Consider the following 25,837-nt stretch of genomic DNA (forward strand, 5'->3'; position numbering starts at 1 on the left):
TGTTCCCAGGCACAAAGCCCAAACTGACAAGAAAAACCTGTTCAATCAGGGGTACATGCCTGCCCTCTCCATTGCCTTCACCCTTGTTTGCTTGATGCAAAATTCAAGCTACTCCTGTGTCACCTCCTCCCAGGGAGCCAAGTCCTTGGCTGTGAGCCTGGAGATGACTGGGGGGACACAATTCTGGGCCTCGCAGGGTGACTAGCCAATCTGGGGGACAGCATGCCTGCTGTTCTTCAGCCAGAAGGACCTGTGTTGAGCTCTTACCTGATGGAGAAGAGGAAAAGAGAGAAGTTGTGCCTGCCATCTCCAGCAGGAAGGTAGATTGGATGCTGGAAGGGATGGCAGAGAAAGAGGAGAAGAAAGGCTGCACTTTGCTTGTGTGCGCTGCTCCACAGCTTCAGTTTGTGCAGACTACTTGTTAAAACACCAGCCAAGAATTCAAGTTCCATTAAAGCCTGCATTCTATTACATCCTACTACATGCTCTAACCAACGATGTTCACCAAGCATTCAGTAGCAAAAAAGCTGTGGGTAAGGGTGGAAGTTGAGTACAGTCCTTCTGTTCCTCTCTCCCTCTGCCCTCCCTGCAAACTGCAATTCAGGAACCTCACAGAGGGATAGAAACCGGGATAGAGAGATAAAAGCCAGAACAGAGACACATTTTCTTGCCCCCCCCTCCCCTCCCCTTCCCCATTGGATGAGAGCATAACACAACTCTTTCTACCTCAAGGCCAGCAGGCAGGCAGTGCTGTATCCATGCTGACCCAAGCTTAGCTTGGCTCTCCAGGGTCAAACTGACCAAGAGATGCCTCAGGGAAGCTTGGGTTTTGCTAAGGCTAAGCAAAGCCGAGGGGAAAAGGAGAGAGCTTGCCTCTCCACCCAGTTCTGGGCACGTGCCTGGAAACCCCTGAGGGCAGGAGGCAGTCAACAAGGGCCTGACTGAGTTCCCAGACACCTTCTCCTTGGCATTGAGACTTGGCAGGAGGAGTCTGTGAAAGAGCCAGGTCTGAAGCACAAAAGTGGGTCACAGGTCTATGCATGCTTCTCCTCAGCCACCTCCTTGTCAAATCAATTGAGGCAGATTCATACCTTTAAAACAAGAACAACAAGACCCAAATCAGGAAGACTGAACTCCCCAGCACTTTGGATTTATTGTCTTCAGCTGCTTTAGGGCACTTGGCATAACCAGCAGTGCAGAGCACTGGCAGATGTTTGCCCGGCTTCTTCAGAGGTATTGTCACCCTGATAACTTCTATTGAATCTACCTTTGCTGTGAAAAAAGTTCTTTTGTCACACAGACCTGCTTTCCTCACGTGTAGAAATTTTCCTGCTTCAAGAGTGTGCGTGTTTGTGTGTGTGCATATTGCACATCTCCCCTTCCTTGCATGCATTAGTATTCCAGCAGGGAGGCACAGAATGAGGTCAGTGTCTAATGGGAGCAGTTAAAGCTCATCTGTTTAAAACTTGCCTTGTCAAATCTAGGGCAAGAAAAGAGGTTGTGCTCTTGTGGGGAAGGACATCCCCCCATCACCTCTATGAAGGGGACTAAACTTGAAGCAACAAAAGGGGGATTTCATGCGCTTTCTTTTTCAGTTATGTCTGAAAATACAACTCTGGCCCCTGCTGTGACCCATCAGGAGATGACAGTGGCAATGCCTGTGAAGTCGTGAGCCCATGGTACTCCCAGGGTTGCTGCTGCTGCTGCTGCATCCTCTACTGTACAGAACCAAGGCGACAGGGAAAGATAGGTAACGAGGTCTGCGCTCCATATACTCTCTCTTATACTGGTGGTAACAAGACATTGAACATCAGGCTGAGAAAACCCAGAGCCGCAAAGGGGGCCAATGATCACTTCCTTTGACCTGCTGGCTGTGCTTTCCCTTTTGTAGCCACTCTGTGAGTGGCCTTCATCGCTGTGAGGCTGTGCTGCTGATTCCAGCTCATCTCCATGTGCACCAGGATGACTCAGATCCAAAGCCAGTCTGGCTTTCTCCTGCACCATTCCACGGGGTTGCTCTAACTAGACTGCAAGGTGTCTCTTCTGTGTTGTTGAACCTAGCAGGTGCCATGACATCCCTCTCTTTTGGATTCTCAAAGCCTTCCTGAAGGGCAGCTCTCCCCTTGAGCATATCTTCTACCCCTTTGGATCTGCCCCAGCTTGCTGTTGTCCGTGAACTTGCTGAGAGTACTGTTTACCCCTCTCTCCAGGCTGCTGCTGAAGACTCAAAAGGGATCAGCATCAGACTCAACACCTGAGGAATGACACCTGTAATTTGGCCTGGAAAGCTGGAATGGTGTGCACAAGTGCAGCACCAATAGCCAGCCCGGATCTCAGGACAGCTGGTGAGATCATCAGGCAGAGTCATGCCATGCACAAGGCACCTGTGGAACTGCTCCCTGCAGGCTGCTGTGGGAGCCAGAGGCCTCTGTTGGGAGAGCAAGGGAAGAGGGTGCATCTGGGTGTTTTGGAAGAGTGATCTGACTCTCAGGAAGGAGAGTCCCAACCCACCCCTGGGCCACACGTGTGATTCTTGGAAGCAGGAAAGGAGATGAGAGTGTGGTTACAGGAGGGGCTGGCACAGCCCTGATTGTGGTAGAGCCGTGGCGCAATCACAGGGGCAGGACATCCAGGCCTTCCCTGTACCATCCTCAGTCCTTGTTCCCTACTTCCTTCAGGCACTCAGGGAGTGAGTCTCTGGTTTGCCAATTGGTGGGGTTAACGCAAAGGACACAGACACCAAGTTAAAGAAACTGGCTGTCTCAAGATAATACAAAAAGAATAAGCAATAGATAAGAAACAAGGCAATTAAGAAATAAAGAAATGCATCCAGTCATTGCTATACTGGACAAGTCATAGTGATTAAGAGAAAGATATATCACCAATTGCCCTCATACTTTACCATCACTCAGATTCACGCTTCAGCTGGGGAACCCAGTCACAGCGAAGGATCAGAGAGCCTTTCCTGGCAACTGGGAAGTCCTGCACAGTGCGTCCACTCACAGGTGAGGACTCCATCTTTGCTGTGAGAGGGTCCTTCTTTTATACAGTTTAATAAACAAATCTATAAATCTACCTATTTGACAAAATGTACAGGAGACATCTGTTGGATTGGCTCGCCTCGTCATCCTCCTTCGTGATTTTTCCCCAAGCCTGGCCAGGGCTCAATGAGGAACCAAGGGAATTTGTGTACTCAGCCTTGATGGCATCTTTCTAAACTAGGAAAGGTCAATATCTTCCCATATTGTTTTATCCAAACTACCCATCTCGTTAATGAGATATTCTATCCAAGCTACGTATTTTGCTAACAGTCAAACATATCTCACTTATGATCGGATACAATGTTGTATAATGTTTGGTTGTGAGGTTCATCTAGAGGGCAATTTTGGTTCAGGGCCTGTTGTTCAGGCCTTAGTATTCCAGTCTCCAAGACCAAGGAAGGACTCAGGTTCATCTGCTGTGAGTGTTTACACGCCTGCGGTGCCCACCTCCTTCCCCCTCAGGCAGGCTCCTGAGCTCTCCAGGCAGGATCCCTCTCCCCCTCTTGTGTTCTCAGGCTGTGACCTGAATCACTGTTGAGAACTCTAGAAAGACACTGGCACTCAACCCTTTTCAGCTTCTCCTGGCATGTGTTTTTGCTGAGGTCTGCCCCCCTGGGTCTGGGTGGCTCTCTGTCCCTGGGGGTAGGAAGGTCTGGTCCCCCCCCCATCTTGGTGCACCAGTACGCAGGATTTGCACTCCCTCTGCATCAGTGTGAGCTTCCTTACCAGCCAGGGAAAAGGGTCCCTTTGCCATGCAGGATTTCACCCTTCTCTGTGAAAGGTGCTGCCCAAATTTGACTCAGGTGTCACAGACTTGCCCCTGGTGTCAGCAGCCCTTTAACACTGCTGGCTGCAGCTCAGTCTCCTGCACTGATGCACAAGAAAAGCAGCTTAACAGGTTTTTGCTCTTTGGGCTGGGCCATATTGGAGGAGGCCTCTGGACCTTCCCCACAGGTGCAGTGGGGGAGCGTGTGTGTCAGGATTCAGCCTGGGAAAGGTTCTGACCTGCCCACATGGCCCTTGCAAGCAGGACCCTGCTAAAGGCACACTGAAGAGCAGCACCCAACTTGGGCAACCCTCTCTATCCACTACCATGACCCTTCTGCCATCACATCATTCCCCCCTAGGAGGGCTGGCTGGCTGGCTGCTGCCTCCTCTTGGCTGCATCTTGGCCCGCAAAGCACGCTTCCTTCTCTGCACTGCAAACCTCTTCCTGCCTCACTAAACAGGTCCTGGTGCCACCCCTCCATGGTACAGGCCCTCAATCAACAGGAAGGACCCAGCCTTCACCCCTCCACATCCAGCCTGCTTGTCTCTCCTTCATCAGCTCTGGTAAAGGAGCACAGAAGGGCAATGGGTTTTTGTGTCCTACCCTCTAGCCTCGCATGTGTTTTTTCTCAGTGTCACCAGGGACCAGAAATGCCTTGTGAGTAGAACAGTTCACAGCAGAAAAGCTCTCAAGGCTCATTTATTTTCAGACCCTGTCAGGGGTGGGATTCAAACCAAAACCGTCAAGAGAATTTGACTTGCACAGAGACACAAACAGGCCGTACGGTGTCTCTGGTGGTTGGCCAGGACCCTCTGGTGCCTCCTGTAGCCAGCTCCTTCTGTGACCTCTCCCTGAGGCACACACCCACACGTGGCTCCCAAGCCACTTTACTCACTCGCTGCATCAGCTGGCCTGATACTCGAGAGCAACCACACACTGACTTGCATGCCCTCACACGCTCCACTTGCTGGCCCATTATTTCCACTCACCCTGGTGTGCCCAGGTGAGTCTCTATGGCCTCTGGGCCCACGCCAGCGACTGGCACCACCGAGACAGGAACCACGGCGACCTGTGGTTTGACTCCCGTTGCTGGCCTTTAGACTTCCATACACACACTTACACACAGAACAGAGAGCCCCCCACCAGGGAAAATCTTTAAGGAATCGTGAGGAATACAGATTGAGAAGAGGACAGGGCAGGCTGCACTGCTCGGAAGCAGGGCATGGCCAGGCAAGCATCCTGAGCGGCAGCCAGCTCTTGAGTGACAGCCACGTTATCCCATTTTCCCTCTAGTTTTCTCATGGTTTTCCTCCCAGGACCACTCTGAAGCCACACGGAGAGGACAGTGATCAAGCGAGAGAGGTTTCACCTTGATATAAGGAAGACATATCTTACAGTGATAGCAATCACTCATTGCAACAACCTCCCCAGGGACGTGGTACAGTTCCTGTGATGGGAGGTTTTCAAGGTGCGATGGGACAGGGCGCTAGATAATCTCATCTAGGCTCCCTTTTGCTCAAAGGGTTGGACCAGATGAACTTCTGATATCCCAAGCAATGGGGGTGATTCTATGATTCTGTGAATACGCGGGATCCCGTCTTACTGTATTCTGTGTCTTCTGAGGCGAGCCGGTGAGTAATGGGGCTCCTTCCACGAGAGCTCTCACCCCAGACTGGCCGTGTCTCCATTGCTGAGGGAGGCAAGGGGCGAAAGGGGAGGAGGCTCTCTCCAACCAACCCAGGAACCTGGGAGGAACCTGTCGTTTTACCAGGGGAGGAAATCTTTTGGGTACTCAGCTGGTTGGGATTGGAGAAGAGAGGAGAATGAAACATGACTCTCCTGCAAAGCTGATGACCGCTGTCTTTAATGAGAAAGTCAAAGCCAGATGGGAAAGACGAGAGCTTAAGCAATGCAATTTGGAGGCTGAATAAAGCTCAGAAGAACGCTGTCATAGGAAGGAAAATCTCCATGGCAGGGATGCTTCTTTTCCAGTTCCCCTCCAAGGCTCTGGCAGTCATGTATCACCTAGACCCATTGCTACGGAAGGAAGGGGGCGGTATTACATGGGGAGCGTAAGCTAAAGCAGAGCAAGAGGGGCAAAGAGAGAGGCTTCCTTGGGAAGAGATGGAAGGCCAGCGCAGGCCCCTTCTTCCAGGCGGAGCGGTGGGAGCTCGGCTCCTCTGCAGACCTAGGCCGCGCTCTCAGGGCTGGCTCCAGGGCTTTCCTGGAGGCTCCTGGTGCTCGGCCACAGGCAGGCAACCCACGGGCTTCAGCACAAGAGATTGCCCCGTCCCAGGGCCCCGCAGAGCCCGCGGCCCAGACCGGACCACGCGAAGCCCCCCAGCCCCAGGGAGCCCCCAGAAGCGATGGGCACACTGCCAGCACTGAGAGAGCTCCCCACAGCAGCCGACGCGGTGGACCCCACGGCTGTGCTCTGAGGGAAGGAGCTGAGGATTGGGCCCGGCAGCGTCACCATTACTGGCGAGGGCTGGATCGCAACGCTGGAGTCGGCGCACCGGATGACGCACGGCTCATTGCAGCTGTTAGCAAGCGGGGTTGGGCCACAGGCGGTTGGCAGGCACGGGCTGTAGCACGACATGTCTCGCGGAGGGAAGCCACCCTGCAAGACCGGGAGGGAGCAGGGGGCATTAGCTGCTGGGCCCTTTCAGACCCCCAGCTTGGCTCCTCTGACAACAAACCAGTGCCTGGGTAGGGCCACATCTCCCTGGGATGTTCCTTTATGTGCCAAGAGTGACCAAGGCCACTCGCTGTATCGTGGATGGGGGAGGAAGCACCTGGTGAGTGATTCGACGGTACTAGACGTGTAGCCTCAGGCTTCAGCAGGACCACTGCTACAAAGGAGCCCAGCTGACTCCCTCTCAGAAGGGAACAAAGCTCTCTCTCTTCCCTCACCAGCTCACCTCCCAGAAGAGTGAAGCACAGTGTCTTTTCAAGCTTGGACCCCGTATCAGAAGGACAATGCCCAGAAGGGAAGCAGTCCCATTGACAGAAATCCTGACAGCAGGAGGAAAAGGAGTGAGTTCAGACTTACCAAGTTCACTGTGGAGAGCAAGGGAAGAGATGTGGCTAGAAGGGCCTGGAGTGGCACAGGCTTTTTATATGGTGAACCAGCGCCTCAGGAGACCTGAGACATCCCTTCTTTGTGAAGCACGTTGACAAACACCAATTTGAGGCTTGCAAAGCACAGCTGAGAGATGAATAACTTGTCTCTTTCATCTGAAAGGCCTGGCCGCGTTTCCCTATTGGGTGAGAGCACAGAGATTCAATTAGATGCTGGCTTCTCAAAGCAACGGTCATTTGAGGTCCCATGCAAGTTCTGAGGAAAGGGCTTCAGTAGCCCCGGGCCCTGTGTGTGGCTTGTGCACATCCTTGCTGGGGAACGTGACTACCAATCTCAGTCAGTCCTTCAGCTGTGGAGCACTGCTGATGAAGGCCGCTCACATGGGTCTCCTGTTGAAGGGCTGAGGCTGACCCTGAGAAACACAAGGCCTCGCAGGGCCACGGAAGGGCTCAGCAATCAGCCAAGCTCGGCTGGATGCCTGTCTGGCCAAGGGAGACGGAAGGGAGAGGACTCAGATCCCCAGAGGTGGTTGGAAGGCGAAGGCCAAAGAAGGACTCTCTGTGAGGTGGAGAGAACTGCCACTCTGTGAAGGGATGGGGGCACTGGGAGCGTGCCTACAGGGGCCAGGTAGCTCTGTGGTAGCGTCAAAGAACAGGAAAAAGGAAAAAGAAAGGAAAAATAAATGAAAAGGAAAACAAAAAGGAAAAGAACATCAAAGGGAAAAAAGAACAAGAAAAAGTGGAAAAGAAAAAGAGGAAAAAGTGAAAGAGAAACAGGAGCTGTTCCATAGAAATCTGTCAATTCTCATTCTCAGAATTCTCATTCTCAAAGTGTGTAGTCAGCCCCAAGGGTACAAGGTCAAAATGTCTGAGGAGTAAGCTCACAGACATTTGAATGAGGGTGCTTTTGGCTTTTGGTTGCCTTGCCAGCCCTGGGAAGGACGTGTCCTCTTGTGGCTGCAGTTTGAGGCCGAAGGCATCTTGTGGAGCAAGGATGGGCGGGCGCTGTCCGCTTCCTGCCCTCCGGTGTTACCAAACGCCTGCTGTGGTAGGTGGATGCATGTTCCCTCTCCCGCTGCCCCAGTTTTTCTCGGGTGCAGCAAATGCCAGGCTCCTCGTGCGGTAGAGGAATGCCTCCCCACCCTTCCCGCATCCAGCCGCAGGGGCACAATGGCAGACCAAGGAGGAGAGCAGCCCAGCAATGACGCCCACTGCCTGCTGTAGCGGAGCTATGATGGGCTGTGTCATGCTCCTGTGTGGTGGCAAAGGAGTCTACGTGAGGAGCAGAGTGTCTGTCCTGGCATCTGATCCTCTCTGCACAACCTCTCAATTGCCACAAGGCAGAGCAGAGAGGGAGGAGCAGCAACGCTGTACTCAACTTCCCTCCGTACCCACCACGGCCTTTGGCATTTTCTGGTGCTCGTCACTATTTTGAGCGCTCATCCATTAGTACACTGGCCAGGAGCGGAACAGCCACAAGGCAGGTCGTCCCATTTGGGCAGTTTCCCTTGAGGCTGGGTCCTGTTGGCCACTTCCCCTGTGGAGATTGCTGTGGGCAACGCATTCCCCTTCTGTGGGTCTCGGCCATGTCTCAATGGGCCACATCTCAGGGCTCTGGGGGCCAGAAGAGATAGGCAACCACTTCCCTCCTCTTCAGTTGAGGGCACGCTGGGGGTCGACTGCCTCGCAAGCTCCCCAGGGAGCCTCAGAGCCCTCAGGAGGGAGAGTCACTGCCTGCTTTGCCAGTGCACTTCCCGTTGCATAGGGAAGAGGCACGGGTGGCTGCCTCCCACCCTGGTAGCCTACTGACTCCTGGGACCTGTTTCTGCATGTACAGCAAACTCAGTCCGGTGGTCTGTCACACCCATCTGCCAAAAAAGCAGGCTCCCAGGCCGCGGACACATAGGGGCAACAACTTTCCTCGCGTTGATCCGTGCTCCCAGAAATGTCTGGCGGTGGAAACCTCGGGGCATATCCGTGCTGTTCTCCCTTGGCTACTGCTTCACCAAGGAGCATGACAGGATTTCAAGGAGTCACCAAGTGGTCGGGCAAGACGCTAGCAGCCGTGACAACACTGTACAAAAAACTGCATTTCTGCAGGTGTGCGGACAAAGGTTGCACGTAGGGCCCTCTGCACACCGGAACCCATTTCCTCCAGAGCCCCTGATGTCTGTGCATGCATGATCCGCACCAAGGTGGATCCAAGGTCTCTCATAGCGCCTCAGCACTTTTTGGTGAGGCACGGGTGGCTCCGAGGTGGTCTGCCAGTGTGACTTTGCAATTAAATGGCTCTGAATGTGCCAATCCGTCCCTGAGCCAAGGAAAACAAGCCAGACCCTCTGCGTCAGTGACCTGAACAAGCCACGCGGCAACAATGCACAAATGAGTGTTGTTTGGGAAGATTGTGCTGAAGCAAGCACGTCCACTCTCTGTCAGGCATGAGTCAGCAGGCTCCTTCATCACACTCCAGGGCTGTTGCTTCTCCTCAGGAGAGTAATGAGCAAAGTCCTGGCAGGCAAGGCAAGGGCTGTGCAGTTCCCAAAAAAGACACTCTGGCCTTTCCTGACTGAAGACAACAGCTGAACTGCTGGGCTCCCTTTACAAGTCTGGAAAGCGTGTGCACCACCGAGGCCCGAGGGGAGCAGAGATCTGCCTCCGAATAGCCTGATCTACTCCAGCACTAGCCTCGGTGTCCCCACCCCTGCACACAACAGGGTTTCTCTCCAGACCGCAGGAGGGCCTTGTCTGACCATCACCTTTGAATCACCCCAGGGACGTGAGTCTCCTCCGTTCTTTGTCCCTCAGCAGAACAGCCATCCCGCAGAGGCTTGGCTGGGCTCCGAGCCACTCCACAGGCTGCAGGCACTGCTGTTGCTCAGGGTCAGCCTCAGCCCATCCAAGAGAGACTTGTCTGAGTGGCCTTCAGGCGAGCTCCACAGGCAAAGTCCTATGTCAGCGGTGGCCATGTTCCCCAGGAAGGGCAGGACACGTACAATGCCTACTTGTGGCCTGAATCTGCTGCAAGGCTTCACCGGCAACTGGAGTGAGACCTCAAATGAGCGTGGGTCTGGGCAAGAAACATAATTGCTATCAGCAAAACCACGTCAGTCCTACCCAGGATGAAAAAGGAGCCAAGCATCTCAGGCAAAGGAGGCACGCCTGTCATCTCCCAGCAGAGCTCTGAGAAGCCAAAATTGCTGTTTCTCAGCCTGCTTCGTGTTTGTGTCATTCTTCAGCTCCCCCGGGGCTCTGGGCCACGGTATAAAAGTGTGCCCAACTCCCAGCTCCTCTACCGTCTCCCCGCGCCTTCCTCTGCTCTGTGAAGTTGGTAAGTGTCAGTTCATTTTGCCCCGTGTCTCCTCAGTTGGCAAGACAGTTTTCGTGGGAGAGGGCTGCATGCATTTGTCCTCCCTTGTCCTCGGAGAATGGTCTAGGGTGCGAAACAGGGCATCGGTTGGTTTCTCTGCCAGCCGTGGTTCCTTCCGAGGCTCGTGGCACGTATGGCCAGCACTCTCTTAACCAACGACCGGGCACTTCCTCCACCATCCGCAGTTCAGCAATGCTCCTTTTGCATTATTGGCATGACCAGAAGCTTCCTCAGGAGAGCTAGTGCCACCACAGACGTCTTGTTCCATAGTGGCTGCTGTCTTCAGGAACCCTGTTGCGTTTCACTCAGACATGTGCCTTCCTGTGTGGATGAGTGGATGAGAGGAACCTGACCTGACAAGACCAGGGGTCTTGAGGGCGGGGGCGGGGAGAAGGAGACCTATTTGTCTGAGTGAACAAATTGATGCTGGTACGAGGGCTGATGATCGGGGAGTACACAGCCCGATGCCGGGAAGAGGGAGCCTCTTGGTCTGCAGTAGAAAATCTTTCCCTGACTAAGTCCACGGCATCAAGGCTATGCTCAAGCCGTCTGGAAAACCTGGCATCCATTTCCTCATACTGGGATGGGGCTTACGGAGGACTCTCTCTCGGGCGCCTTCCCTACCAAATTGTGAAGGCTGAGCAGAAGGGTTGCTGTGAAATATCCTCGCAGCTTGCAGACGTACCCTTGGTAACGGAGCAACCAACCGGAGATAGCTGAGTACCTCCATGGGGCAAGCATGCCTGGGTGTGCCAAGGCCGGCTGATATATAGGCCGTGAAGGAGCTCGGCTTGGACAGGGGGACCTTCCTTGCGTTTGGATGGAGCCTCTCGGCTCACCCTTCAATTACAAGCAAATACCCAGCGCAGGCCCACCAAAATGCACGGAAAGGCCCTCTCTGCAGACACTGGAGGTCCATAAACTCTTGGGCCATGCCACTGCTTCCGCCTTTAAGAACGTTTACCAAGCGGGTCCATGCATTTCATGGGGGCATTGCAAGTAACTCAGGCCAGGTTCAACCAGGCCCCCGTGGATGAGACACGCCAGGCAGGCGAGAGAAGAGGTCTTCAGATACGGCAGGGTGTGACCAGGCAGCAAGGGGTTTTGGGCAAGGGAGAGGAGGGTGCCTCATGGTGTTCTGCCAAAAGCATGGCAGGGCAGGATTGCAGGCCCTCCTGCTGGACACAGCTTTCTTGACTCGTGTCCCATGCCAAAATCTCTCTCTGCTGAGCTCCCAGGCACTGGTTTGTTGTCAGAGGAGCCAAGCTGGGGGTCTGAAAGGGCCCAGCAGCTAATGCCCCCTGCTCCCTCCCGGTCTTGCAGGGTGGCCTCCCTCCGTGAGACATGTCGTGCTACAGCCCGTGCCTGCCAACCGCCTGCGGCCCAACCCCGCTTGCTAACAGCTGCAATGAGCCGTGCGTCATCCGGTGCGCCGACTCCAGCGTTGCGATCCAGCCCTCGCCAGTGATGGTGACGCTGCCGGGCCCAATCCTCAGCTCCTTCCCTCAGAGCACAGCCGTGGGGTCCACCGCGTCGGCTGCCGTGGGGAGCTCTCTCAGTGCTGGCAGTGTGCCCATCGCTTCTGGGGGCTCCCTGGGGCTGGGGGGCTTCGGGTGGTCCGGTCTGGGACGCGGGCTCTGCGGGGCCCTGGGACGGGGCAATCTCTTGTGCTGAAGCCCGTGGGTTGCCTGCCTGTGGCCGAGCACCAGGAGCCTCCAGGAAAGCCCCGGAGCCAGCCCTGAGAGCGCGGCCTAGGTCTGCAGAGGAGCCGAGCTCCCACCGCTCCGCCTGGAAGAAGGGGCCTGCTCTGGCCTTCCGTCTCTTCCCAAGGAAGCCTCTCTCTTTGCCCCTCTTGCTCTGCTTTAGCTTACGCTCCCCATGTAATACCGCCCCCTTCCTTCCGTAGCAATGGGTCTAGGTGATACATGACTGCCAGAGCCTTGGAGGGGAACTGGAAAAGAAGCATCCCTGCCATGGAGATTTTCCTTCCTATGACAGCGCTCTTCTGAGCTTTATTCAGCCTCCAAATTGCATTGCTTAAGCTCTCGTCTTTCCCATCTGGCTTTGACTTTCTCATTAAAGACAGCGGTCATCAGCTTTGCAGGAGAGTCATGTTTCATTCTCCTCTCTTTTCCAATCCCAACCAGCTGAGTACCCAAAAGATTTCCTCCCCTGGTAAAACGACAGGTTCCTCCCAGGTTCCTGGGTTGGTTGGAGAGAGCCTCCTCCCCTTTCGCCCCTTGCCTCCCTCAGCAATGGAGACACGGCCAGTCTGGGGTGAGAGCTCTCGTGGAAGGAGCCCCATTACTCACCGGCTCGCCTCAGAAGACACAGAATACAGTAAGACGGGATCCCGCGTATTCACAGAATCATAGAATCACCCCCATTGCTTGGGATATCAGAAGTTCATCTGGTCCAACCCTTTGAGCAAAAGGGAGCCTAGATGAGATTATCTAGCGCCCTGTCCCATCGCACCTTGAAAACCTCCCATCACAGGAACTGTACCACGTCCCTGGGGAGGTTGTTGCAATGAGTGATTGCTATCACTGTAAGATATGTCTTCCTTATATCAAGGTGAAACCTCTCTCGCTTGATCACTGTCCTCTCCGTGTGGCTTCAGAGTGGTCCTGGGAGGAAAACCATGAGAAAACTAGAGGGAAAATGGGATAACGTGGCTGTCACTCAAGAGCTGGCTGCCGCTCAGGATGCTTGCCTGGCCATGCCCTGCTTCCGAGCAGTGCAGCCTGCCCTGTCCTCTTCTCAATCTGTATTCCTCACGATTCCTTAAAGATTTTCCCTGGTGGGGGGCTCTCTGTTCTGTGTGTAAGTGTGTGTATGGAAGTCTAAAGGCCAGCAACGGGAGTCAAACCACAGGTCGCCGTGGTTCCTGTCTCGGTGGTGCCAGTCGCTGGCGTGGGCCCAGAGGCCATAGAGACTCACCTGGGCACACCAGGGTGAGTGGAAATAATGGGCCAGCAAGTGGAGCGTGTGAGGGCATGCAAGTCAGTGTGTGGTTGCTCTCGAGTATCAGGCCAGCTGATGCAGCGAGTGAGTAAAGCGGCTTGGGAGCCACGTGTGGGTGTGTGCCTCAGGGAGAGGTCACAGAAGGAGCTGGCTACAGGAGGCACCAGAGGGTCCTGGCCAACCACCAGAGACACCGTACGGCCTGTTTGTGTCTCTGTGCAAGTCAAATTCTCTTGACGGTTTTGGTTTGAATCCCACCCCTGACAGGGTCTGAAAATAAATGAGCCTTGAGAGCTTTTCTGCTGTGAACTGTTCTACTCACAAGGCATTTCTGGTCCCTGGTGACACTGAGAAAAAACACATGCGAGGCTAGAGGGTAGGACACAAAAACCCATTGCCCTTCTGTGCTCCTTTACCAGAGCTGATGAAGGAGAGACAAGCAGGCTGGATGTGGAGGGGTGAAGGCTGGGTCCTTCCTGTTGATTGAGGGCCTGTACCATGGAGGGGTGGCACCAGGACCTGTTTAGTGAGGCAGGAAGAGGTTTGCAGTGCAGAGAAGGAAGCGTGCTTTGCGGGCCAAGATGCAGCCAAGAGGAGGCAGCAGCCAGCCAGCCAGCCCTCCTAGGGGGGAATGATGTGATGGCAGAAGGGTCATGGTAGTGGATAGAGAGGGTTGCCCAAGTTGGGTTCTGCTCTTCAGTGTGCCTTTAGCAGGGTCCTGCTTGCAAGGGCCATGTGGGCAGGTCAGAACCTTTCCCAGGCTGAATCCTGACACACACGCTCCCCCACTGCACCTGTGGGGAAGGTCCAGAGGCCTCCTCCAATATGGCCCAGCCCAAAGAGCAAAAACCTGTTAAGCTGCTTTTCTTGTGCATCAGTGCAGGAGACTGAGCTGCAGCCAGCAGTGTTAAAGGGCTGCTGACACCAGGGGCAAGTCTGTGACACCTGAGTCAAATTTGGGCAGCACCTTTCACAGAGAAGGGTGAAATCCTGCATGGCAAAGGGACCCTTTTCCCTGGCTGGTAAGGAAGCTCACACTGATGCAGAGGGAGTGCAAATCCTGCGTACTGGTGCACCAAGATGGGGGGGGGACCAGACCTTCCTACCCCCAGGGACAGAGAGCCACCCAGACCCAGGGGGGCAGACCTCAGCAAAAACACATGCCAGGAGAAGCTGAAAAGGGTTGAGTGCCAGTGTCTTTCTAGAGTTCTCAACAGTGATTCAGGTCACAGCCTGAGAACACAAGAGGGGGAGAGGGATCCTGCCTGGAGAGCTCAGGAGCCTGCCTGAGGGGGAAGGAGGTGGGCACCGCAGGCGTGTAAACACTCACAGCAGATGAACCTGAGTCCTTCCTTGGTCTTGGAGACTGGAATACTAAGGCCTGAACAACAGGCCCTGAACCAAAATTGCCCTCTAGATGAACCTCACAACCAAACATTATACAACATTGTATCCGATCATAAGTGAGATATGTTTGACTGTTAGCAAAATACGTAGCTTGGATAGAATATCTCATTAACGAGATGGGTAGTTTGGATAAAACAATATGGGAAGATATTGACCTTTCCTAGTTTAGAAAGATGCCATCAAGGCTGAGTACACAAATTCCCTTGGTTCCTCATTGAGCCCTGGCCAGGCTTGGGGAAAAATCACGAAGGAGGATGACGAGGCGAGCCAATCCAACAGATGTCTCCTGTACATTTTGTCAAATAGGTAGATTTATAGATTTGTTTATTAAACTGTATAAAAGAAGGACCCTCTCACAGCAAAGATGGAGTCCTCACCTGTGAGTGGACGCACTGTGCAGGACTTCCCAGTTGCCAGGAAAGGCTCTCTGATCCTTCGCTGTGACTGGGTTCCCCAGCTGAAGCGTGAATCTGAGTGATGGTAAAGTATGAGGGCAATTGGTGATATATCTTTCTCTTAATCACTATGACTTGTCCAGTATAGCAATGACTGGATGCATTTCTTTATTTCTTAATTGCCTTGTTTCTTATCTATTGCTTATTCTTTTTGTATTATCTTGAGACAGCCAGTAAAATAAGCATATTTCTTTAACTTGGTGTCTGTGTCCTTTGCGTTAACCCCACCAATTGGCAAACCAGAGACTCACTCCCTGAGTGCCTGAAGGAAGTAGGGAACAAGGACTGAGGATGGTATAGGGAAGGCCTGGATGTCCTGCCCCTGTGATTGCGCCACGGCTCTACCACAATCAGGGCTGTGCCAGCCCCTCCTGTAACCACACTCTCATCTCCTTTCCTGCTTCCAAGAATCACACGTGTGGCCCAGGGGTGGGTTGGGACTCTCCTTCCTGAGAGTCAGATCACTCTTCCAAAACACCCAGATGCACCCTCTTCCCTTGCTCTCCCAACAGAGGCCTCTGGCTCCCACAGCAGCCTGCAGGGAGCAGTTCCACAGGTGCCTTGTGCATGGCATGACTCTGCCTGATGATCTCACCAGCTGTCCTGAGATCCGGGCTGGCTATTGGTGCTGCACTTGTGCACACCATTCCAGCTTTCCAGGCCAAATTACAGGTGTCATTCCTCAGGTGTTGAGTCTGATGCTGATCCCTTTTGAGTCTTCAGCAGCAGCCTGGAGAGAGGGGTAAACAGTACTCTCAGCAAGTTCACGGACAACAGCAAGCTGGGGCAGATCCAAAGGGGTAGAAGATATGCTCAAGGGGAGAGCTGCCCTTCAGGAAGGCTTTGAGAATCCAAAAGAGAGGGATGTCATGGCACCTGCTAGGTTCAACAACACAGAAGAGACACCTTGCAGTCTAGTTAGAGCAACCCCGTGGAATGGTGCAGGAGAAAGCCAGACTGGCTTTGGATCTGAGTCATCCTGGTGCACATGGAGATGAGCTGGAATCAGCAGCACAGCCTCACAGCGATGAAGGCCACTCACAGAGTGGCTACAAAAGGGAAAGCACAGCCAGCAGGTCAAAGGAAGTGATCATTGGCCCCCTTTGCGGCTCTGGGTTTTCTCAGCCTGATGTTCAATGTCTTGTTACCACCAGTATAAGAGAGAGTATATGGAGCGCAGACCTCGTTACCTATCTTTCCCTGTCGCCTTGGTTCTGTACAGTAGAGGATGCAGCAGCAGCAGCAGCAACCCTGGGAGTACCATGGGCTCACGACTTCACAGGCATTGCCACTGTCATCTCCTGATGGGTCACAGCAGGGGCCAGAGTTGTATTTTCAGACATAACTGAAAAAGAAAGCGCATGAAATCCCCCTTTTGTTGCTTCAAGTTTAGTCCCCTTCATAGAGGTGATGGGGGGATGTCCTTCCCCACAAGAGCACAACCTCTTTTCTTGCCCTAGATTTGACAAGGCAAGTTTTAAACAGATGAGCTTTAACTGCTCCCATTAGACACTGACCTCATTCTGTGCCTCCCTGCTGGAATACTAATGCATGCAAGGAAGGGGAGATGTGCAATATGCACACACACAAACACGCACACTCTTGAAGCAGGAAAATTTCTACACGTGAGGAAAGCAGGTCTGTGTGACAAAAGAACTTTTTTCACAGCAAAGGTAGATTCAATAGAAGTTATCAGGGTGACAATACCTCTGAAGAAGCCGGGCAAACATCTGCCAGTGCTCTGCACTGCTGGTTATGCCAAGTGCCCTAAAGCAGCTGAAGACAATAAATCCAAAGTGCTGGGGAGTTCAGTCTTCCTGATTTGGGTCTTGTTGTTCTTGTTTTAAAGGTATGAATCTGCCTCAATTGATTTGACAAGGAGGTGGCTGAGGAGAAGCATGCATAGACCTGTGACCCACTTTTGTGCTTCAGACCTGGCTCTTTCACAGACTCCTCCTGCCAAGTCTCAATGCCAAGGAGAAGGTGTCTGGGAACTCAGTCAGGCCCTTGTTGACTGCCTCCTGCCCTCAGGGGTTTCCAGGCACGTGCCCAGAACTGGGTGGAGAGGCAAGCTCTCTCCTTTTCCCCTCGGCTTTGCTTAGCCTTAGCAAAACCCAAGCTTCCCTGAGGCATCTCTTGGTCAGTTTGACCCTGGAGAGCCAAGCTAAGCTTGGGTCAGCATGGATACAGCACTGCCTGCCTGCTGGCCTTGAGGTAGAAAGAGTTGTGTTATGCTCTCATCCAATGGGGAAGGGGAGGGGAGGGGGGGGGCAAGAAAATGTGTCTCTGTTCTGGCTTTTATCTCTCTATCCCGGTTTCTATCCCTCTGTGAGGTTCCTGAATTGCAGTTTGCAGGGAGGGCAGAGGGAGAGAGGAACAGAAGGACTGTACTCAACTTCCACCCTTACCCACAGCTTTTTTGCTACTGAATGCTTGGTGAACATCGTTGGTTAGAGCATGTAGTAGGATGTAATAGAATGCAGGCTTTAATGGAACTTGAATTCTTGGCTGGTGTTTTAACAAGTAGTCTGCACAAACTGAAGCTGTGGAGCAGCGCACACAAGCAAAGTGCAGCCTTTCTTCTCCTCTTTCTCTGCCATCCCTTCCAGCATCCAATCTACCTTCCTGCTGGAGATGGCAGGCACAACTTCTCTCTTTTCCTCTTCTCCATCAGGTAAGAGCTCAACACAGGTCCTTCTGGCTGAAGAACAGCAGGCATGCTGTCCCCCAGATTGGCTAGTCACCCTGCGAGGCCCAGAATTGTGTCCCCCCAGTCATCTCCAGGCTCACAGCCAAGGACTTGGCTCCCTGGGAGGAGGTGACACAGGAGTAGCTTGAATTTTGCATCAAGCAAACAAGGGTGAAGGCAATGGAGAGGGCAGGCATGTACCCCTGATTGAACAGGTTTTTCTTGTCAGTTTGGGCTTTGTGCCTGGGAACACTTTAGGGTAGGAAGTAGTGGCCACAGCCCTAACAGTGCTTCATGGCCTAAAATGGCCTTGGGTTTGTTTAAGATTGCTTCCATAACCGTTTGCCCCTTTTCTCCTTCCCTCCCCTCCCCTCCTCCTGTGATTTTATACACAGGGCCCCTCCTCTGGCCCCAGCCCATAGACACATTCCAATATTTCACACTAGAAAGGACAGAAAGCAAGCTGGGAAAGCTTCTGGCACATCACTTTCTGTGAGTGAGGATATCTTGTCTGGGAGACATCTTCACTCCCTGCCCTTCACTTAAGAAAGGACTGGCTCCTGGAATCCTTCCCACCACACTTCACCCTGGAGGAGGAGGGACTTTGACTACTTTAACGTGGCATTGCTTCATTTCATGTGAGTTTCAGCTAAAACTTCTACTGGAGCTCCTAAGATGTCAACACCTTGAGGCAATGACGGCCACGGCTTGCTCTCATGCCTCTCTTTTTATCCATAGAGAACATGTGGGTATTTAGTTTAGTCTGAGAGGTTGATAGGCATACTTGAGTGGCACACTTCTTGGCTGGTGACTCCGCAACAAGCTTCTGGCCCGTGCTGAAATTTCTTCACATATTTTAACCCCTTTGACACCCTAACCCACACCTCTGGTAAGGCCAAGATGGTTCTGCTCCTCATGTTCTCCACAGACCCTTCTGCTGCCACTCCACCAGCCCTCCACCCTGTTCTCTCTGCAGTCGTCTTGGCAGGGTATGAGCCCTCAGTACAGAGCTGAATCATGCAATGTAGGCCAGGAATACAGTATTGCTATTGCTGGTAAGGGGCCACAGTCAGTGCCAGGCTCAGGCTCGTCAAGCTTGCTTTGCACAGAATTGTCTTGACCTGCCCGGAGCTCTGTTTTCACATGGCTTAACTGTAACGGCAATTTTTCTAATAACCAGGTAGCTGTCTAATTTTGTTTCACTTTATATGGTACAACCCTATTCTTTTGTTAGGGAGTTGTATTATTGCAAGAATACAATACTGCACTTGTATTATTGTATTGTTGTTGCTCCTGTAATGTTGTGTTGTTATTACAACAATAATAGAGCTTTTCTGTGTGAAATGAGACACTCAGGACTCAGGTAATGACACAACATAGAGGAATGAAAGACTGAGACACCAAAGGCCTTGAGAAGAGGAACACAGCATGCAGTGCGGAGGAGTAACAGGCACAGGATGAGAGATGGAGCATAGGGTGGCCCTGGACATCACAACGCTAAAAACATCTCAGCATTGGACAGTGAAAGAAATGCACCCCTGTGGCTGAATAAAACTAGTTCGGGGAGGTAATAAAGAGAACAAAGAACAAGTGACCAACCTACGTAAAATGGACCATGTATGGTACCCACAGATGTAGCGTCAACTTGCAGACAAGTGAAGAATGAGCAACCTGTGAACATATGTTAGCAAACATATAAAAATGAGACAAAGAGGATCCCAGGAAGAATCCATCATCATCACCATCACAAAATCACTCCTCCTGAGGAAGGACTGGCAGTGCTAAGGACTTGCCAAGCCTTTCCCCACCAGAGAGATACCATCAACCTCAACAATCAGCAGAGCAGTGGAAGTAGGGACACAAGAGCACAGAGAGGCATAGGCACTGGGAAGTGTGTGTATATCCACCGTATCTGTGTTGAATTATTAAAAAATTTTCCATAGTACTCTTCTTCTCCTTTTTTACTTTTTCCTTTTTTCTTCCCCCCTCCGCATAATGATTTGATCTGGACTAATGAGAATTCTTTGGTCAGACTCGGTTTGAAGTTTACTAAGAATAAAACTTTGTCTTTTCATATAAGGTGTTTCCTTTTTCCCCACTGGACATTTCTGAACATATCAGTGTTGCCCCAAAAGCAGGGTTCTTCAACCAGCATGCAAAGAAACAATTAACAGAGAGTGGAGTTATTTGTATTTATTACAGTTCTGCACAGAGAAGGGTGCTAGGCATCCAAAGTGGCCAGCACACCAAGTTATAAACACACACCGTATTTATTTGAATCTGAACACACAAACACACACCTCTAAACATAACTATTGGTTAGTATTTTATCACAATATCATCTATTGGCTAATTATTCCCTGTTTTCATTTAAAGTCACAGTATCTACCTGTAAATGTATGCATGATCAAAGGGTGAGGGACTTCATGAAGATGTGAGCAACTTAAGTTATAGAGGTGTGGTTTTCATATTATAATGATCTAAGTTCACCTAAAGGACACAGAAATAGGTACTTTTCACAGCATGGTTTCAGATCAGCATTCTGTTGGTCATAAATCTTAACAGTGAAATAGCTCTATCCTAGAACTAAGCAATCATAAATATTTTTATAGCAATAACGAACCTGGTTACAAAACAAACTTAGATTCTGAGCTGCAGATCATATGAGAAACTTTGTGGTTTTGCCTTTTGCTAAATTTTTGCTCTTTTATCCTTTTACCATAATAGTACCACTGTGCATATTTTCAGTAATCAGTGCTTGCAAAACATGAGTTTGTCGTTCACATAGGACAGCTCCATGGGAGAGATACACACACTTCTCTTGAAGAAAGCAATCCAGAGAACTCTACCTCCTTGCACTGAGGAATAAACTGTCGTAAACGTTAACTGGCACCTGCCTGGCTACAGAAAGTGGATCAGACACATTTTCTCATTTAACAAGTAGTTAGGGCATCAAGCTCTCTGACCAGATCCCATGGGTCCAGCAGAAGGCATTTCCAGACACTGCAAGTTTTGATAACACTGGCAGAAAAAAAAAAAAAAAAGTACTTCGTTAAGAATGTGGGCATTGAGTCATGGGTCCAACGCATGCCTGAAAGCATTTTTCCCAACTCTATTCATGCGACAAGAGAATAGCCTGGTGCCACCTTGCAATTAAAAGGTCCTGAGTGTGCCACTCTATCCCTGACCCAAGAATAAAACAGGCATGGTAGAGTGAAGAAAGTCAAGTCTATAGAGCAATGGCTATGCAATTTTCAGAGAAGAATTCTTGCATGGCAGGAAAACCTGTGAACCACGGAGGCTGGAGGTAAGCAGAGGCCCACTATGAAATGGCCTGTGGATCTGCGCCTCCTTCATTCTCTGCCCTTCAGGTGGACAGGCATCCTGCAGGGGCTTGGCTGTGCTCTGAGCTCTTTCATGGCTCTGCAGGGACTTGTTTTTCTCAAGTCAGCCTTGAGGCTGACCTCACGACTGAGACTGGCATCAGCCACTCAACCTGAGTTGCATCAGCAGTGCTTCACAAATGAAATCCTAACAGAATGGTGGTCAAATTCCTGTGGTGTGTTGGCCCCAGCCAACAGCCAAACACCCACACTTCCACTCACTCCCATCTTCTGCAGAACAGAGAAGAGAGAAGGAAGACAAGAAGACTTGTTTGTCAAGGTGACAGGAGTTTAACAGGTGAAGAGAAAGTTGCACATGCAAAGAAAACAACAAAAAAAGAATATATTCACTACTTCCGATCAGCAAGCAGATGTTTAGCCACTTCCTGGAAAGCAGAGCCTCATCATGCATGAAGGTTTCTTAGGAAGACAAATGACATAACCACAAACATCCCCCTTCTTCCTCCTTTCCTTGACCTTTTCTTGATAAGCATGACATAGTATGATAGGGAATATCCCTTTAGCCAGTTCAGGTCAGCTGTCCCAACTCTTCCTCCTCCCAGTTTCTTGACCACCCCTAACCTACACCCTTGGGCCCACCATTTCTTCTTAGCAGCTTCCCACTGGCACCAGCCAGCTGCTCAGTTAGTCATCGCTGTCTACATTACTGACCTTTGGACATGGGTTTCTTTTGCTAATTCCCCCAGCTCTGCTGACACCTCCTGCTCTACTGTGGTGCCCTGCTATGTAAGCAGTTTCCTACAGGATACACTTCACATTTCCTGGGACTCAAAGGAGAATGCTTTATCAAACTTCCCTCTTTTTACTTCTTCCATTATGTTTAGGGAAATACTGCCTTTGCTGTCTGCAGAGAAGAACTTTCTCTTCAGCTGGAGACACAAGAAAACAGCATTGTTAACTCAGTTACTAGAGAGGAAGAGAATGTTAAGACTTAACCATGATCCAAGGAAACACAAGCCAGCTGTTAACTATTAGCTTACGAAATGATCTTTGAAAATTACTGGTCTCTTCCTAAAGCTAAGGACAGGATTATGTTCTATGCAAAGTCTAGGGTGAAATGGACGCCAGGGTCCGTGCGCACGGGGTGTAGGTGGAAGGCCCAGGTGGTTCTAGCCAGGGTAATTATGCCCATTATTGTATTCAGGACCTTAGCTGTGCTCTCTACATAGTTATTTCTATGATATGGAAACAGTACAGTATTGCAATGTCTTTATTGTAGCTTGAATGGAACTGTATGGGAAAACCCTGACAGGGCACAAGATAGGTGAAGCAAAAAAAAAAAATACAGTAAAATCTATTTCTAATAGTTTTGATCTTTCTCTAACTGCAGCCATCTGTACAACTTATTAAAGCGCCTGGAAAGATGGCACTGCATTCATGATCCAGAGTGCAATGTACTGTTCTTCATGAATGATGAAAGGATGTGAAGCAAGAGCAGAGACAGTGGGAGAGAGGGCAGAGACTTACACCCATTTTAAATCCACCTTTTGTCAACTGCATGTGAAAAATGAGAACAAGCTACGTTGAAATTTAAACATGGCTATACCAGACATCTTCTGTTAGTGATAGATATTTATTCTTTCCTAAGTAAGCATAACTGCAGTGACAATGAGCTGGTGGAATTCAGGATCCTAAGAGTGGGGAAGATGACAAATAACAGGATCTTAATCCTGTGATTCAAGAGAGCAGAATTTGGTCACTCTGGGTCTCTGCTTTAAAAGAATCCTATGAGAAAACATCCTGGAGAAACGAGAGTCCAACCAGAAGAGCCAGTTGATTTTCAAGGATCACATGCTCTAAGATCAATAAAGGTCCACCCCAACAAACAGGAAAGCAAGCACAAGTGGTAGAAGGCCTGTGTGGATGGACAAGGTAGACCTGACAATATTCAGATATGAAAGAGAAGCATACAATGGAAAGCAGGGTCAGGTGATCCAGGAGAAATAAAGAGACATTGTCTGAGTGTGCATCTATGGTGTAGGAAATTTAAAGTCCACCTGGACATAAATCTGTTGAGAGAACTGAAGGCCAGCAAGAAGGGCTTCTAAAGGTATGTCAGCAACAAAAGGAAGTCTAAATAAAATGTGGACTTTCTGCTGAACGGGGCAGAGGACTTGGTGAAAAAGGACATGGAGAAGCCTAAGATGCTGAAAGCCTTCTTTGTCTTGGCCTTTATCGGTAAGATTTTTCCCCAGGAATTTGAGTCTTATGAGATCAGTGGGAAAGTCTGGGATAGGACCAAATGACAGGCTGCAGTAACAGGCTAACAGGAACTTCATAAAATAGAAGGATGAAGTCCCACACCTGGGCAGAAATGACCCTGTGCACCAGTACATGCAAAGGGCAGTCTACTTGGAAAGCATCTTTGCAGAAAAGGAGCCAAAGGTCTTGGTGGTCATTAGCTAGCAATCTGTCCTTGCAGCAACAAAGGTCAACAATATCCTGGGCTGCATTAAGAAAAACAATGTCAGGAGCTTATGAATGGTGAACTTTCCTCTCTATGCAGTACTGGTGAGACCACATCTGGAGTGCTGTGTGCAGTTCTTTGCTCCCCAGTACAAGAAAGACATGGTCATCTTGGAGCAAGTCCAGAGCAGAACCATGAACATGACTAAATGTTTGGAACAATTGTCATACAAGCAAAAGCTGAGAGCGCTGAGATTGTTTAGCCTTGAAAAGAGAAGGCTCAGGAGGCATGTTATCAATGTATTTAAAAACCTCATTTAGGACAGCAAAGAAGATGGAGCAGACGCTTTGCAGTGGTGACTAATCAAAGGGCAAGAAATAATGGACAAAAGCAGATACAGGAGATTTCAGTAAACATAAAAAGAAAAAAAAGGTTTTACTGTGAGAGTGGCAAAACCCTGGAACAGTCTACACAGACATGTTGTAGAGTCATCACCTTTGGAGATGTTCAATATTCAATTGGACATGACCGTAAACAGCTGTCTCTAGCTGACCCTGCTTTGAGTAAGGGGGCTGTCAATGAGGACACTGAGCACTGATGTTGCCTGTATACTCATAGTCAATACAGCCACAGAGACATTTTTCTCACCATAAAAGAAGCATCTCCGCTGTCAGTGGCTGGTGCTCTAAACCACACTGATTGAATCAGAGACAGGCAAGAAACAGTCTCCAAGGTGAGCCAGCTAATAGCTTTCCCAGTCATCTGCCCTGTGCCATCAGGATGAACACTCTTCTGGTTCTAGTGACCACAGACAAGGTTAGAGTGATCAAGAACTTAGTGCCAGTGCAGCACTCCACAGCAATCTCACCTACTGCTTCCTTGATCTTCCCAGAAGAACAGTCCACTAAGGTCCAAGTGAAGTGTTCTGGGCTACCATTTAAGCCCCAGATTTCTTTCTCAGCTTCAGGAAATATGATTGTTTCCCACCTCACTGAGCCCTTCTCCCTGCAGCAAAGCACTGTGGTTAGGATAGAGCAAGAGTGACCTCACTCCCAGAGGGTGTATGCCTGGGTGCTTTCCCAGGTGGATATATGTGCCAGGGAAAGGTGGGAAATTAAGAAACAGAGCTATGGTAATGGATGAGTCAGCTTGGAAGAAGTGTAAAGATGAGAGGGTGAGCTGTGGCTGAGGGACAGAAAGTGATTTTAGGAATGGCACTGCCTTACAGCAAAAAAATGGATGGGACGGTGCTCAGCTCTTTCAAGATTGTCAGGTGCTTCTGTGATTGCTGCCTGCACATAAGATGACCTCTGCTCTGTTTAGACCTCCTGGAGAGAGGATGGAGTAAGAGGTGGTCTTACAATACTTCAACCTCTCTCCTTCAATTTTGCACCAGAGAGTAACTCAATTGATTTGTCAGAGCCCCAGCCAAAAAACTCCTATCTCCGGGGAGGGCAGTGAGCCACCCTGCCCGGCGGGTACGAGCGATTCAATGGCTCTCTCATAAAGTCTCTGAACCTGTTATTGCCATTCCGGTCGGACCCCGGAAAATATTGGGAAACTTTATCTTTGAGACTGGAGCCCAAACCTCTGCAATCAATAAAAAAACTGCACAACTCCTGGGTATAAAACCCACCTGGCGCAGGGTCAACTTCACAAGAATTGATGGTGTGGTAAAAACATGCCCCACTGCAAAGATTAACCTCTGGTTGCCAGGGGAGCAGAGACTGACTAGAACAGAAGTGTTGGTGGGTGCCTCGCGTACTAACGTCCTGGGATTTGACATACTGCGTGGGCAAATGTGGAAATTCCCAGATGGAACTGTGTGGAGTTTTGCAGGACATGGAAAAGGATTAGAGACGGTGAAATCGAGTCTGTTGGAAACTTCCATACCTTTACCTCCCTCTAAAATCACTAATGTTCAGCGATATCCACTGCCTGCTGCTGCACTTGCAGGAATGGACAGGGTGGTATTAGAATTGGAAAAAAGAGGCATCATTAAAAGGACTCATTCGCCTTATAATTCACCGGTGTGGCCAGTAAAGAAGCCAACCGGACAATGGCGTTTCACAGTAGATTACCGAAAGTTAAATGCCAGTACTGCACCCCTGACTGCTGCGGTTCCGAATATTGCCGAGATTGTGACAATGATACAAGGAGCTGCCTATTCTTGGATGGCTGCCTAAGATGTTAAAGACATGTTTTTTATGATTCCCCTCCTAGAGCAGGACAAAGCACGGTTTGCATTCATGT

This window comes from Tyto alba, unplaced genomic scaffold, assembly GCF_018691265.1.
Source record: "Tyto alba isolate M040663 unplaced genomic scaffold, T.alba_DEE_v4.0 Super-Scaffold_39, whole genome shotgun sequence".
Lineage (NCBI taxonomy): Eukaryota > Metazoa > Chordata > Aves > Strigiformes > Tytonidae > Tyto > Tyto alba.